Source organism: Otolemur garnettii, unplaced genomic scaffold (genome assembly GCF_000181295.1).
Source record: "Otolemur garnettii isolate 467f Iridium unplaced genomic scaffold, OtoGar3 scaffold00031, whole genome shotgun sequence".
In the NCBI taxonomy this organism is placed as follows: Eukaryota; Metazoa; Chordata; class Mammalia; order Primates; family Galagidae; genus Otolemur; species Otolemur garnettii.
This window is the reverse complement of record NW_003852426.1, coordinates 6095027-6100584: the sequence shown is the minus strand read 5'-3', so window position 1 is coordinate 6100584 and position 5558 is coordinate 6095027. Positions and strand designations below refer to the sequence as shown.

At 46.6% G+C, this 5558-nt stretch overlaps 1 protein-coding gene and 1 pseudogene across 2 annotated transcripts in view; one reads left to right on the top strand and one right to left on the bottom strand.

The window, feature by feature from the left end:
* The window catches only part of PPARD (peroxisome proliferator activated receptor delta), a 96155-nt gene that overhangs the window by 52387 nt on the left and 38210 nt on the right, over positions 1-5558 (bottom strand). The window lies entirely within an intron of this gene.
* On the top strand, positions 3442-3922 carry LOC100951547 (annotated as a pseudogene).

Here is a 5558-nt window from a genome sequence, read left to right as displayed (position 1 = left end):
AAAAAAAAAAAGAAGAAGAAGACTGGATCTGGCAGAAAAATAAAAGAGATCATGCATGGAGGGGCATGTTGAACTTCAGGAGCTCTGGAGATCCCTAGGTAAAGATGCACTATAAATAGTAACAGATACAGCCACCACATCAGTGAGTTATTCTCAAAGAATCATGGAGTCTCTTTCCAGAGAAGACTCAGGGTTTTTTGGAGACTTGCCCAGACAATCCCTGGGCAAGACAGGGACTTGCCCAGGCTAAAGTCCCATGGCATCATAGCTCACAGCAACCTCAAACTCCTGAGTTCAAGTGATCCTCTTGTCTCAGCCTCCTGAGTAGCTAGGACTACAGGTACCCACCACAATGCCCAGCTAATCTGTCTAGTTTTAGCAGAGACGAGGTCTCACTCTTGCTCAGGCTGGTCTCGAACTTCTGAGCTCAAGGGATCCTCCTGCCTCAGCCTCCCGGGGTGCTAGGATTGTAGGCATGAGACACTGCTCCCGACCTCCAGAGAAGATCCTTAACAACACGGAATGTATATAACTTTTTTCTTTCTAGAAAAAAAATCCAAGGGCGGTGTGGCTCAAAGGAGTAGGGCGCCAGCCCCATATGCCAGAAGTGGTGGGTTCAAACCCAGCCCTGACCAAAAACTGCAAAAAAAAAAAAAAAGATCCTAAAATCAACCAGACCCCAAATCCTGAGACCCTGAAGTAACTATTACCTTAGTAGTAAACCTAGATTTCCCATCTATGCCTTCCCACCAAGTTCTGTTCCTATTGGGTGGCATGGGACAGTGGCAGATTCCAAGAGCAGCAGTGCTTTGCACTCCTAGAGCTACTTCAAGGGCCATATACAGAGTGGAAAATCTCTTTGGAAGTAGCAACCCCGTGTCTGTGTAGCCACAGAAGGGGCAGATTCACCAGCAGAAGAGGTCAAGAGCCAAAGGTTCACTACCAGCATGGTGACCACTCCCACTGGCTGAATCCCAAGGCTCAATTCTAGTGACCAGTACCCAATCCTGACCTCAGGAAACATACAGGAGCATGAAGGATATTGTAATACAAGAAAGACTAGGAGGTATCCCACAAGAGAAAAACCAAGAGTCATGGAGTCTAAAGAGAACAGAAAGCTCTCCACCACACAAGAGAAAAACACAATTAAATTCAAGTAGAGAGAATTTAGTAGAATTCAAGTAGAGGGGGGTAGGGAGGTCAGTGAGTTCCCACCTAATGGGTACAATATAGGGGTATATGGCACACCTCCTGGGTGAAAGACTCAACTATAGCTTGGATGCTACCTAACAAATGCAAACAATGCAACCCAATTATATGTACCCTTCTATTAACCTGAAATTTGAAAGAAAAAGAAAAAGAGAGCTCCTCCATGAAGTTTAGGGACAGAATCATGCTGTCATGGAGGCGGCAATGCCAGAAATATTCTTTCTTCATGTCCCCTTCTTACACAATTCTGGGGGTACCATGATTCCTATAGCTGTATGCCCAGTGGCTCAGGACATCAATTCTCTTACCACACTTCACAGTGGAAGCTAGTCATTCATAATGACACCTAATATTTATTGAGTGTTTACAAAGAGTCAGGCATGTGTGTCATGTTTTATGGGCATTCTTGCATTTAATTCTCTCAATTGTCCTGTAAGTGTTGCTGTGGTTTAAATGCTGTGCCCCTCCAAAATTCATGTTGAAACTTAATCCCCAATGCAACAGTATTAGGAGATGTGGCCTTTGAGAGGTGATTAGGTCACAAAGACCTCACCATCATGAACAGATTAGTGCTCTTATAAAAGGGTTCCAAGGAACTAGCTAAGCCCCTTTTGCTCTTCTGTCATGTAAAGAGACAGTGGTTCATCCCTCCAGAGGACACAGCAACAAAGTGCCATCTTGAAAGCAGAGAGTAGCCTTCACCGGACACCAATCCTGTAAGCACCTTGATCTTGAACTTCTCAGCCTCCAGAACTGTGAAATAAATTTCTTTTGTTTATAAATTACTTAGCCACAGAGTGTTTTATTATAGCAGCACAAATGGCAAAGAAAACATTGCCACTGAAGTAGGGTTACAGAGCTTGAATTTGAACCTAGGTCTAACTCCAAAGCCCACACTCTTCAGCACTTTGTCATACCACTTCATGTATGTACATATTCTATGTGCCCTCCTAGACTACTAGCTCTGTAACATATTGTCTTAGCCCCCATGCCCAGCTCCAGGGTAAACTGTGGATGGATGAAGAGACCTATGGCAGGATGACTGGGGTAGGCTGGATTTAAGTCAGAGTTCCATGTGTAGGCTGAGTGACTTGCCCAGCCACTGAATCTTCCTGATTATAAAGTTAACATTGCCAGGTACAATGCTAGAAGCTACGCAATCTACTCCTCGCAACAATCCACCATCCTCATTTCCACAAGAGGAAACTGAAGCTCAGAGAGGTTATAATCTGCCAAAGGCCCTCAGCTAATGAGTGACAGAATCAAGATTCAAACCCTGACTCACCTCGAGGACCACATTTGGAGCTACTGTGTACCCAGCCTTGCATGTCTCCTGACCTAGTAGTTAGCAGGGAGGGGAGGCAGTGAACCCTGCCTTTGGACTTGGGAAGATCAAACAGAGTAATAATAAACATGTAATCACTGTGTAGACGGGAAATACTGTCACTATTTCATTCAGGATAGGGAGAGGAAGTCCAGAGCCCAGGAGGAAGCCAGTGAGCACAGATCTGCACACATCTAAAGCACAGGGAAGAATCCCTGTAGGGTCTTTTCCCAAATAAGGTCATGTTAACAGGTTCTGGGAATTAGAACTTGAATAGATCTTCTGAGGGGATACCATCCAACCTACCACAGGCAGCAAAGTTAGAACAGTGGGGAAAATGCTCCAGAGAACAGGAGGAACAACCTGTGTGTGGCAGAGGATGGGGGTGGGGGTTGTGCCGTTAAAGCTGTCAGTAAGGCTCCTGAGAACTCAGAGGACAAGGGATTATGAACAGAAAGAGATGTGCCAGAAAGAGCAGAGACAAAGGTGAGCTCTGGCTTGAAGGCTGTGTACTCCAGCAGGCAGGTTAGGAGAAAAAAATTGGGGGCAAGAAGTTTAGTATTTGGTAACTAAAGAGGAGATGGCCACAGCCATAGAAAGGAACAAGCATGTGCACGGAGAGGGTGAGAGAAGCAGAAAGAAGGCAAAAGTCCGAAGAACAGTGGAAGGAGTTGAAAGAGGCAGTGGAAAGAGGAAAAGGACCCAGGGTAGCTAATGCACAGTCAGAGAACAGGAAATGAAGGCCGAGGGAGAAGAGAGAGGTCTAATTTAGAGAGCAGTCACCAGTCTCTTTCTTCTGCACTTTCCAGATCTAACAAAGTACTAGGCATAGACTAGGTACTTGGTAACTGCTGAAGCAATAATAAAAGAATGAATAGGCTTCGGCAGTCGTAGGTCATGGTGCAGACATGGCCAAGTCCAAGAACCACACCACACACAACCAGTCCTGAAAGTGGCACAGAAATGGCATCAAGAAACCCCGATCACCAAGATATGAATCTCTTAAGGAGGTAGATCCCAAGTTCCTGAGGAACATGCACTTTGTGCCAAGAAGCACAACAAGAAGGGCCTGAAGAAGATGTAGGCCAACAATGCCAAGGCTGTGAGTGCACGAGCTAAAGCTATCAAGGCCCTTGTAAAGCCCAAGGAGGTTAAGACCAAGATTCCAAAGGTGCCAGCCGTAAACTCAGTCGACTTGCCTACATCGCCCACCCCAAGCTTGGGAAGTGTGCTCGTGCACGCATTGCCAAGGGTCTCAGTCTCTGCTGGCCAAAGGCCAAGACCAAGCATCAAACGAAGGCCCAATCTGCTGCTTCATCTGCAGCTCCAGCTTCAGTTCCAGCTCAGGCTCCCAAAGGTGCCCAGGCCCCCATGAAGGCTCCAGAGTAGAAGCATCTCATCTGTCTGCCATGAGGAAAAAAGGACTGGTGTGACCTCTAGGCAGCTGTCTATATGGGGCTGGGGTCTTCCTGTGCTATTTGTACAAATAAACCTGAAGCAGGATTTGTTTAAAAAAAAAAAAAAAGAGTAATTATGTGAAAGAGACCAAACAAACCAGAGATTTCTCAGAAGCAAAGAAGTTAACAGCATCCATATCCCTTGAGATCCTGGCAAAATTACAAGAGGCAGCATCTTCCAACAGGGTTGGGGGTGGGAAGTAAGAGAAGGTTTAGAGCAAAGCCCCAGGGGAATGTGATAGGAAAACCATGAGAGAGGAACAGGGAATGACCAGCCAGCTGTTGTTGGAGAAGGCAAACTCCAGGGCCTTAACTCACGCCATCCCAAGGCATTTGTGTGCTCTGTGTTGCACACAAGAGCTGCCTCACCATCCAGCTTTTCCTTTAACTCCCAACTGTACAACTCCACATATTTATTTGAAAAACAGATGGCACAACTCATCTTCAGAGAGAAGAACCGCTGAGAGCTCCACAAGGGAGAGGCTGCTGCTGTGACCTGGGGAGACCTGCCCCGCATCCCTGGCAAGCAATGTGGGTGGCTCTCTGTCATGGACCAGTAGCAGGTTTTTCCAGACAGTAAGTGTGTGTAGAAGACTGGAAGTGTGTGTAGAGGACTGTGGTCTGTGGGTGACTCAGGCAGCGTTTTCCAGCCACGTGGGTGCCCACCACCTTCAGAGAGGACAGACGGGGCCAGTTGCATCAGACTTCCTGGAAGCATTTCTTCATGTCTATTTTTGTAGACACACGACTTCCAGAGTGATATCTCTCCTGACTATTTCAAAAGGCATTTCAAGTCACCAAACAGAACCAACAGCTTCTTATACAAACTTTACCAACTCAACTCTGCTCATTCCCCCCAACAACAGGAGCAGTGGTGAGAGAACACGAAACAGCCTTTCTAAGGCAACAGGAAACGAGACAATACTATGGGGCCACAGGGAGGACCCAGGAGCCCCAAGCTCCCAGACACCACCCTCGTACCCAGTAGCCAGGCCTTCTATGGCCCACTGATGGGGGGCATAAGCATCAATTCCTAAACTAACAGGGTAGTAGGTCAGAGTGGGCAGCGCTGTGGCTCAGTGAGTAGAGTGGCAGGTAAACTGCAACCAAAAAATAGCCGGGCGTTGTGGTGGGCACCTGTAGTCCCAGCTACTCAGGAGGCTGAGGCAAGATACTTGCCTAAGCCCAAGAGCTAGAGGTTGCTGTGATGCCACAGCACTCTACCCAGGGCCACAAAGTGAGACTCTGTCTCTAAAAAAAAAAAAAGAAAAAGAAAAAAAAAGCCACATGACTTCCTGTATAAATTAACAGAGATTCAAAGAAGCAGGAAGTGGGTACTCTTCTATTATAGTGAAAGTATAAATTAGTGTAACTTTCTGGAATTTGGCAATATGGCAAAACTTAGTAATATCTTTATATTTTTGGCTTGGCACCTGTAGCTCAAGCTGCTAAGGCGTTAGCCACATACACCAGAGCTGGTGGGTTCGAATCCAGCTGGGCCTACCAAACAACAATGACAACTACAGCCAAAAAATAGCCGGGCGTTGTGGCAGGCGCCTGTAGTCCCA